Raw genomic sequence first — 11,208 nt, 5'->3', positions numbered from 1 at the left:
GGAGACGGTGGGGAAATCTCACAGACGGATTCCTGGGAGAATATCAGGAGTTAGACTGGGGAGATGTGGGGAAATCTCACAGATGGATTCCTGGGAGAATATCAGAAGGAGTTAGACTGGGGAGACGGTGGAGAAATCTCACAGACGGATTCCTGGGAGAATATCAGAAGGAGTTAGACTGGGGAGATGCGGAGAAATCTCACAGACGGATTCCTGGGATGCGCAAATGGGCCAGGACATTGGAGGGTGGGGTGTAGAGCTGGCGGCCATGTCTTCCTCCTGGGCCTCTGTCTCCTGCTTTAGGTGTGGTGGGGAAGATTCTAGAAGATCACTGAAGTCCCTTCCTACCTTCTGTCTCTGCACCTCTGTGCCTTGACTTTAAAAATAACCACAGGCGGGGTGCGGTGGCTCACGCCTGTCACCCCAGCACTTTGGGAGGCCGAGGCGGGTGGATCACCTGAGGTCAGGAGTTCAAGACCATCCTGACCAACATGGTGAAACCACGTCTCTACCAAAAAAATACAAAATTAGCCAAGCGTCATGGCAGGTGTCTGTAATCCCAGCTACTCAAGAGGCTGAGGCAGGAGAATGGCTTGAACCTGGAAGGTGGAAGTTACAGTGAGCCGAGATCACGCCACTGCACTCCAGCCTGACAACAGAGCGAGACTCTGTCTCAAAAATAAATAAAGAAAAATAATAACCATAATGATAACACAGCAACACACACAAGAGAGTGAGAATCTTCCAAGTCAGCAAAGGGGGTCCTCTGGACAATTAATTATTCTGGGTGGCCGGATGCGGTGGCTCATACATGTAATCCCAGCGTTTGGGTAGGTGAGTAGGGGAGATCGCTTGAGGTCAGGAGTTTGAGATCAGTCTGGGCACCATAGTGAAACCCTGTCTTTACCAAAAATAAAAAAAAATAGCTGGGTGTGGTGGTGCGTGCCTGTAGTCCCAGCTACTTGGGGAGGCTGAGGTGGGAGGATTGCTTGAGGCCAAGAGGCGGAGGTTGCAGTGAGCTGAGATAGTGCCATTGCACCCCAGCCTGGGCAACAGACATCTTGTCTCTCCCCCGCCCCCACAAAAAAAGAATTCTGGACAAGAATAGCTGCTATGGCAGCCCCCCTTCACTGAGTGTCCCACAAACAAATTGCTCAGATGTCCTTTGAGAAATGCTGACCTCAGTATAAACATGGCCTGTCCTCACCCCTAGACCACAGGGCAGCCCTGTCGGTCACAATTCTATAAACATCATCACCACCGCAGGTTCTGTGCTTGACACGTTCTATCTCCCAGGCACAGAACACCCCCACCCCTGTCAGGCCAACCCCGGCTGAGTGCCTGCTCCCCAGTCCTTGCTGTGGGGGCCTGACCTCAAACGTTACTTGTCCTAGAAACACACACGAACTGTATCATCTTGTACTTAGAGCAGACCAGCTCACTTGGGTATTAATGCCAATGTGTATACGTATTTATATGTACATGGATAACGTAGATGTGTATACACAGGCATGTTATACATGTATCTGGAATTCTGTGTGTATGTACACGTAAACTGTACATGCAAATACACGCGCATATATTCATATACATATATGCATACGCATTTGTGTGTGTGTTTATATAGGTATACAAGGGTATATAACTGCATATACGCACAATTCAAAGATATATACATATAGAGATGTATGTTGGCATATACATACATGTGTTCACGTTTACATGCAGATGTGAATTTTCAAATGCCTACAAATTTGTGCACATTTTATTTTACATATGTTGTATGCACAAGTGCGTATGAGTTTGCATGTGTCCACATTTATTCCCATGTATATACACGTACATACACATTTACATCTTTGCATGTGTATCTGCATATAGTGTATGTATATATTACATGTTTCCATTTGAATTGTATGATCGCAAGTATTTGCATATGCTCATATACCTACATACACACAACGTCTGTCATTATTTGTACATTGGAACGTCTACATGTATTGCGTGCATGAACATGCACTTTGATTGATCTGTGGAATCCCGTAGTTTTTGCATTTGTGCACACATTTGCATTTGCAAATGCATTTGAGGTGTATGATTAATATACACACACACAAATCCATTTGCATATGGACACGTGTTTGTGTTCAAAACGTATTTCAATATGGAGCTATATTGATATTTGTAGATCTGTTTCTCTATTTGTATATCTATGTGTTTGCATCTGCATGTGTACATACATATTTTTCTATGTATAGGCATTTGTATATGTGCTTGTGTTTGTGTGTATTTTATATGGTGCTAGCTATACATATATATAGGTCTAGCATTTCTCTAAGTATTTGTATATGTACATCTGCATAGTGTACATCTTTTTCTCTGCATATGCATTTGTATATGTGCTTGTGTTTGTGTGTATTTCATATGGAGCTATCTATACATATATGTAGGTCTAACATTTCTCTATGTGTTTGTGTATGTAGAGGTGTATCTGTAAGTGTATGTATTTTTTGAGGTATATGCATTTGTATATGTGCTTGCTTTGTGTGTGTTGTAGTATCCGTACATATTTGTGTCTCTGTACGTGGACCCATTTCCCTATGAATTCTCCGATGTGTGTGCACTTGTGTACATGCCTGTGTTTGTGCACACAATCTTTCCAGTTGTATTTTACGAACACTCAAAACCAAAGCTGGCTCCTCCCAGACAGCATTCCCAAGAACCAAGCAGGAGCCACATGGCCTTATCGACCCAGCTGTGGAAGACCTACAGAGTTGCCACCGCTGCCCCATTCTAGGAATTACAAGACAGGTAATGAGGACAGCCGAGATCCAAGAGAGGGAGCAGGGACTCCAGCTCCCAAAGAGACGAGTGTGAAAAGAATGTGCAGGCCTGTTTTACAGCCTCTCGAACCCGCCTTTCAGAACTTTGGGTGCACAGTCCGCACTGAGCGCCCACAAAAGACGCAGCAGTGGGTCCCACGGCTTTACACGTCCCTGGCCCCCGTGGAGGCTGGACAACTGTGAGGTCCTTGAGGAAGAACCAACGTCTTATTCTGGCTGTAGCCTCCACAGTGCAAGTATAGCGCTTTGGGTACAGCAAGGGGAAAATAAAAAGTAAACGCAGATGGAGGTCGATTGCTGCTTTGGAGAGGTGAAGCCAGCTGGACTTCCTGGGTCCGGTGGGGACTTGGAGAACTTTTCTGTCTAGCTAAAGGATTGTGAACGCACCAATCAGCACTCTGTAAAATGGACCAATCAGCAGGATGTGGGCGGGGCCAAACGAGGGAATAAAAGATAACCACCTAGCAGGCAGCGGCCCCCAGGTCACCTTCCACGCCCTGGAAGCTCTGTTCTTTCCCTCTTCACAATACATCTTGCTGCTGCTCCCTCCTTGGGTCCGCACCACCGTTATGAGCTGTAACACTGTGAAGGTCTGCGGCTTCACTCCTGAAGTCAGCCAGACCGAGAACCCACCAGAAGGAATAAATTCTGGGCATACTTTCACAGAGGATGGTGGCAGGGGACGGGACCGCCATGCCACTCCGGGCCTGTGGCCTGCCGAAATTCTCGGGGAAATGACCAGACAGTTCAGCTGCAGTCCTTGCTTCTCACCTGCACACACGTTCCAGCCAGAGGCAGTGCTTCTCCCCTCCTACGTGAATATCTAGCTCTCAAAAAAAAAAAACAAGTTCCAGGATATGGAGAACTTATTCCCTGAGCTTATGCCTGTAAAACAACAGGAGTATAAACCAACCGGGAGGGGTCCAGTATCAATCAATCACAAGACACACGTGTATTAAACATTCAACACTCCTACAGTCCTCAAAGCCCATCTAACAAAACACCTCTGAGAAGCACGTCAGAGCTCACCTTAGGAGTTATCCAGAGAAAAAGCCCGGCCCGGTGGGTCATGCCTGTAATCCTCCCAGCACTTTAGGAGGGCAAAGCAGGTGGATCACCTGAGGTCAGGAGTTCGAGACCAGCTTGGCCAACATGGTGAAACCCTGTCTCTACTAAAAATACAAAAAAGCCAGGCACGATGGCAGGCGCCTGTAAGTAATCTCAGCTACTCAGGAGGCTGAGGCAGGAGAATCACTTGAACCTGGGAGGCAGAGGTTGCAGTGAGCTGAGATCACACCACTGCACTCCAGCCTGGGTGACAGAATGAGACTCTGTCTCAAAAACAAACAAACAAAAACCGACAACAAAAAAACAAAAACACCATAATAGGTTGCTGTGGGCGGACGGGAAGCTTTGCATTTTGATGAACTATAAACATCTCTTTCACGATGCCATTTTCCTCATATTTTATTTGATGTGAAGAATCTGGAGACACACAGCTGAATCTGTGCCTGACGTGTCATCAATTCCCAGCTTAGGACAACAGAGCTCATCGTGAACACCTGGCTTATGCAGGCATCATTTTGAAAGGCAGCTTCGGGGGGCTATAAAGCAGGCCTGAAAATTCTCTTGACAGTCGTCTCTTTGGGAGCTAGAGCGTATGCCCCCTCCCGTGAATCTCGGTCATGCTCATTAAAACTTTTTTGTTCATTCTTCCGTAGAATGCCACAGTGGTGTAAACACTGCATGACTTTCAAAGTTGGGTCAATAAGGTCACGTGCCCCCTGCTTGGTTCTTGGGAATCAGGTGCCAGGCTGTACCCGCTTCCTACCACCAGAGAAAGCCATCCTGCACATCCAACCTGCTCAAGCCTTCAGATAGTCAGCCCCAGCTGCAGCCTCACAGGACACCCCCAGGCAGAGCTGCCCACATTCCTGTGCCCCGAAAATAAGTGAATTAGTACAAACTGTATAGAAAACGGCATGGAGGTTCCTCAAAGAACTAAAAGCAGATCATTTGCTCGATCCAGCAATCCCACTCCTGGGTATCTACCCAAAGGAAAAGAAGTCCTTATATTGAAAAGACGCCTGCAGGCCAGGCACGATGGCTCACGCCTGTCATCCCAGCACTTTGGGAGGCCGAGGCGGGCGGATCGCCTGAGGTCAGGAGTTCCAGACCAGTCTGGCCAACATGGCGAAACCGCATCTCTACTAAAAATACAAAAGTTAGCCAGGTGTGGTGGTGCATACCTGTAACCCCAGCTGCCTGGAAGGTTGAGGTAGGAGAATGGCTTGAACCTGGGAGGCGGAGGTTGCAGTGAGCCGAGATTGCACCACTGCACTCCAGCCTCGGTGACAGAGTGAGACTCTCTCTCAAGAATAAATAAATACATAAAATAATCAAACAAAACAAAAAAAACGTATGCCTGCACCTGTTTCTTGCGGCACAACTCACAGTTGCAAACAAACGGAATCAAGCTAAGTACCATGGAGTACTGGATAAAGAAAATGGAATGGAATACTGCTGAGCCATCAAAAAGAACGGAATCATGTCTTTGACAGTGACTTGGATAGAACTGGAGGTTCTTACCCTATGTGGACTCACTCCAGAACAGAAAAGCAAATACCAGACGTTCTCCCTTCTAAGTGGGCGCGAAGCTCTGGGCATGCTTCTGGCACGGAGGGGCGTATGGAATACATGTTAGAACCTGAGGGTGGGGCGGTGACTGAACCTGTCACCCAGGAAACAGCCATGGTACCCAACAGGTGGTTTTTCATCCCCTGCCTCCCTCCCCCTACTTTCTAGCAGCCAAAAGTTTCTGCTCTTCCCATCTTCGTGTCCATCAGTACCCGCTGTGTACGTTCCAGGTGTAAGTCAGAACATGCAGTGTTTGCTTTTCTGTTTCTGTGCACGTTCTCTTAGGACAATGGCTTGCAGCTCTGAGCAAATTCTTGGTGACAACAGCGTTGCTGGGAAGGGATCCTTCCCAAGAGCAGAGGGGACAGTGCTGCTGTGCAGGCAGGTGATGACCTGTGCTCCAGAGGAATCCGAGCCATGCTAGGGACTCGCCTGGCGGGTAAGCTGTGTGCGAATTCCTGCACTGTGGTGAACGCGCCAGGCACGCGCAGGGGCCCTGGATGCTGGTAATTCACCATTAGTGAGGTGCTGAGAGTAATTACATTTATTTCTATTTTATTATTATTATTACTTTTTTTTTTTGAGGCAGACTCTTGCTCTGTCGCCCAGACTGGAGTGCAATGGCATGATCTCGGCTCACTGCAACCCCTGCCTCCTGGGTTCGAGTCCTTCTCCTGCCACAGCCAAGTACTTCTGGTTACAGGCGCCTGTCCCGATGTGCAGCTATCTTTTGTACTTTTAGTAGGGACAGGGTTTCACCATGTTGGCCAGGCTGCTCTTGAACTCCTAACCTCAAGTGATCCTCCCGCCTCGGCCTCCCAAAGTGCTGGGACTACAGGTGTGAGCCACTGCACCCAGCCCGACTATTATTATCATGTTTTTGGAGACAGTCTCGCTCTGTCAACCAGGCTGGAGTGCAGTGCATCTGTATTTTATTTTTTATGGCATTTTTTTTGAGACAGAGTCTTAATCTGTCACCCAGGCTGGAGTGCAATGGGTTGATCTCGGCTCACCGCAACCTCCACCTCCTGGGTTCAAGTGATTCTCCTGCCTCAGCCTCCCAAGTAGCTGGGATGACAGGTGTGCACCACAAAGCCCAGCTAATTTTTTTTTTTTTTTTGTATTTTTGGTAGAGAAGGGGTTTTGTCATGCTGACCAGTCTGGTCTCGAACTCCTGATCCGTAGTGATCCACCCGCCTCGGCCTCCCAAAGTGCTGGAATTGCAGGTGTGAGCCACCGCGCCCAGCCATGCATCCATATTTCCAACCACAGTGTCATGGAGACGTTTCTAGGCAGCACACACACCTCAAACGCTGATTATTTACGGAACACAAGCCTGACAGATGCTGAAGGAGAAATTGTTTTGCTGTTGAGTTCTTTGCCAACGGCGTTAGGTATTAATTTTCCTCTTCCTCTGTAAGCAGAGCGCTGAAAGACCAGATTGGTGCCAGGTAGAGAGAGGGGATGGGTGCCTGAGACGCCTCTTAGGAGAGGACGTTATCCTGGCCCAGGAAGAGATGATGGGGCCCCAGAGGACAGACAGACACAAGTCAGAAATGCAGAACTGAGTGTCAGTTAGACAATCGATGGCAAATTCAAATGCCTGTAGGCTTTTGTACGTGTTTTAAATTTTCCATCATCATTTTTTTTTGGCATCAATACAATTCTATTTATTTATTTTTGTCAAGTAATGTTTTTCTTTTAAATCAAAGGAATGTAGAAAAAAGGTGCACAGGGCTGGGCACGGTGACTCACACCTGTAATTCCAGCACTCTGGGAGGCCGAGGCAGGCGGATCACCTGAGGTCAGGAGTTTGAGACCAGCCAGGCCAACTTGGTGAAACCCCATCTCTACTAAAAATACAAAATAAAAAAAATTGCTGGGCGTGGTGGCAGGCACCTGTAATCTCAGCTACTTGGGAGGCTGAGACAGGAGAATTGCTGGAACCTGGGAGGTGGAGGTTGCCGTGAGCCGAGATCATGCTACTGCACTCCAACCCCAGCTGACAACAGCAAAACTCCGTCTCAAAAAACATATAGGTGCAGAGATCATGAGGGAAATCTCAATGCAATCATACAAAGTGAGCACTCCCCCATCTCAGGGAACTGCCTCCCACATCTGCACCCCATAAGCCCTTTTCTGACCCAAAATTAATTATCACATTCCCCTGAGGTAACTATGATTCCAATTTCTATTACCATAGATTTAATTTGCCTGTTTTTTCCGGGAGGCGGAGGTTGCAGTGAGAAGAGGTTGTGCCACTGCACTCCAGCCTGGGAAATTTAAAAAAATAAAAAAATAGGCTGGGCGCGGTGGCTCAAGCCTGTAATCCCAGCACTTTGGGAGGCCGAGACGGGCGGATCACGAGGTCAGGAGATCGAGACCATCCTGGCTAACACGGTGAAACCCCGTCTCTACTAAAAAAAATACAAAAAACTAGCCGGTCGAGGTGGCGGGCGCCTGTAGTCCCAGCTACTCGGGAGGCTGAGGCAGGAGAATGGCGTAAACCTGGGAGGCAGAGCTTGCAGTGAGCTGAGATCCAGCCACTGCACTCCAGCCCGGGCGACAGAGCCAGACTCTGTCCGAAACGAAATGAAATGAAATGAAACGAAATGAAATGAAATGAAATGAAATGAAATGAAATGAAATGAAATGAAATGAAATAGAATAAAATAAAATAATAAATAAAATAATAATTTGCCTGTTTTTTTTAATTTTTATTATTTTATTTTATTTTATTTTTTGAATACGGATCTCGCTCTGCCGCTAGGCTGGAATGCAGTGGCACAATCTCAGCTCACTGCAGCCTCCGCCTCCTGGGTTCCAGCAATTCTCCTGCCTAAACTCCTGAGTAGCTGGGATTACAGGTGCCCGCCACCACACCCAGCTAATTTTTGTATTTTTAGTAGAGATGGGATTTCACTGTGTTGGCCAGGGTGGTCTCGAACTCCTTACCTCGTGATCCATCCACATCGGCCTCCCAAAGTGCTGGGATTACAGGCGTGAGCCACCGTGCCTGGCCTGTTTCTTAAAATTTCAGCAGCTTTTGAAACCAGTGGTTTTTGGCTACATGGATACATTCTTTTGTGGTGAGTTCTGAGATTCTGGTGCACAAGCTTGAATCATCAGTGAATATACTGGGGTTTCACTGCGATTTTTGTAAGGAATAAAAAAATCCCGTGGCTACATCAGTGTATCGGGTGTGCCATCCATGTTATGAGCATCCACGGAATCTGTCTCTTCACCAACTCAAAGGTGGAGAATACACAATAAAACTATTATTCACTGATATGCCAATTCAAAGGTGGAAAATACGCAACAAAATTATCGTTCACTGATCTGCCAATTCAAAGGTGGAAAATACGCAACAAAATTATTGTTCAGTGATCTGCCAATTCAAAGGTGGAAAATACGTAATAAAATTATCGTTCATTGATCTGCCAATTCAAAGGTGGAAAATACGCAATAAAATTATCTTTCATTGATCTGCGAATTGAAAGGTGGAAAATACGCAATAAAATTATTGCTCATTGATCTGCCAATTCAAAGGTGGAAAATACGCAATAAAATTATGTTTCATTGATCTGCGAATTGAAAGGTGGAAAATACGCAATAAAATTATCGCTCATTGATCTGCCAATTCAAAGGTGGAAAATACACAATAAAATTATCGCTCATTGATCTGACAATTGAAAGGTGGAAAATACACAGTAAAATTATCGTTCATTGATCTGCCAATTCAAAGGTGGAAAATAGACAATAAAATTATTCTTCACTGATCTGCCGATTGAAAGGTGGAAAATAAACTGTAAAATTATCGTTCATTGATCTGCCAATTGAAAGGTAGAAAATGAACAATGAAACTATCATTCATTGGTCCGTGCCCCTCATGTCATTTTCCTGAGGCGTGGACGCTCAGGGTGACAATCCCATGTTGTACCTCCAGCGGTGAACGCAGGTGAGGTGTGTACTGAGCAGGGGAGGAGAAGGGAGGGTTCTGTGCTTGGAGAAGAAAGGAAGAGTGGTGGGGATGAAGGCAGGCAGAGAGAGAGAGAGGAGAGGAGGGAGAGGCGGAGGGCAGAGAGGAGAGGACGTGAGAAGGAGGGGGGGAGGAGAGACAGAAAGAGATGGAGGGAACAGGGAGAGAGAGGGAGGGCAAATGAGAGGGAGAGAGAAGGAGAGGGAGGACCTGGAGGGGAGACAGAGACAGAGAGAAAGACAGGGAGAGAAGGAAGGCAAGGAGAGAGGAGGAGAGACGGGGAGGAGGAGAAGGAAGGGAAGAGAAAGGAGATAGAGGAGGAGAAGAGGGAGGGCGTGAGACAGGGAAACAGAAAGGGAGAGAGGGAAGAAAAGAGGAGAGGGGGAGAAGAACGGAGAAGGAGGGAGGGAGAGAGGGAGAAAGGCCGAGAGACAGAAGAGGGGACAAAGAGGGAGAGAGAGAGGGAGGGAGAGGGAGGGAGAGGGAGGGGACAGAGGGAGAAGGGGTGAGGGAGAGAAGAGGGAGAAAGAGGGAGACAGGGAGGGAGAGAGAGAAGAAAGAGGGGAGAGAGACGAAGGGAGAAACAGAGAGAGGGAGGGAGAGAGACAGGGATAAAGGGAGACAGAGGAGAGAGAAGGGCAGAGAGACAGGGAGGGAGGAGAGAGGTCAAGAGCAAAACAGAAGAGGGGACAGGGGTGGGTTGAGGACAGAGACAGAAAAAGCAAAAAGGAGAGGAAAACCCAGACAGTGAAGAGGTAGAAAGAGAGAATGACAGAGAGACAGGAGGAGAAGGAGGACAGAGACAGAGAGTTACAGAGAGAGAGACAGAGGATAAAAGCATTTGAGTAAGCGAAAAACCACTGCTTCTCAACCGACTTCCTAGAATCTGGGGAGGGCCGTGGGAAGGATGGAGCCAGCCCAGGGAGGCCATGGGACGGACGCCCTGAACATCCAGCCTTCTCTGGCAGGAAACAGCCTGCCGCACAGTCACAGCAGACCACATCCCATGCTGCTGCCCACACCAACACTAAAGAACATCCAAATGCTTCCTGCTCACAGGAGGCGCCACCGGGAGAGGCAGAGGAAGCCACTACAGAACAGAAAGCTACGCTATCCACAGGAGAGCAGCTCTGGAAGAGAAGCCAACAGAAGGCACGCAGAATAACTGGTCTACACCTATGCAGACTCAACAATCCGCTGACGCTTGCATGAGCCGTGACGCGACACTTTCCGTCTTCCCAGGAGGGAGACCAGATGACTGCGGAGCCCGATTCACATAGAAACTGCCAGGTGCCCACAAAGACAGGAGATGGCTGCTGTTCAGGTGTCTGCCCACCAAAAAGTGGGTCCTCAGTGAGGACTGCCTCCGTTGCACCTCAGTCTTCCGTTGATACAAAACTGCACACCTGGGCCTCCCCTGAATGAATCTTCCTTAACTCTCATGGGTCTTCTAGGTGCCCTGTGCCCATCTGCTCATTTCAATGAACTCAATGGAATTCATTCATTCATTTGATTTCATTCACTCCATTTCATTCATTCATTCGCATCATTTGAATTCATTCATTCCTTTGAATTCATTCATTCACTCCTTTGAATTCATTCCTTTGCATTCATTCGTTCCTTTGAATTCATTTGTTCATTCATTTGAATTCATTCCTTTGAATTTATTCATTCAGTCATTTGAATTCATTCATACCTTTGAATTCACTTGTTCCTCTGAATTCATTTGTTCATTCATTTGAATTCATT

General features: G+C 47.3%; 1 protein-coding gene across 1 annotated transcript in view; it reads right to left on the bottom strand.

Moving 5' to 3' along the window:
• DHRSX (dehydrogenase/reductase X-linked) overlaps nt 1–11,208 on the bottom strand; it is a 271,705-nt gene that overhangs the window by 37,736 nt on the left and 222,761 nt on the right. The window lies entirely within an intron of this gene.

The sequence above is a fragment of the Piliocolobus tephrosceles genome, chromosome Y (genome assembly GCF_002776525.5).
Source record: "Piliocolobus tephrosceles isolate RC106 chromosome Y, ASM277652v3, whole genome shotgun sequence".
NCBI lineage: Eukaryota > Metazoa > Chordata > Mammalia > Primates > Cercopithecidae > Piliocolobus > Piliocolobus tephrosceles.
This window is presented reverse-complemented; position numbering and strand designations above follow the sequence as displayed.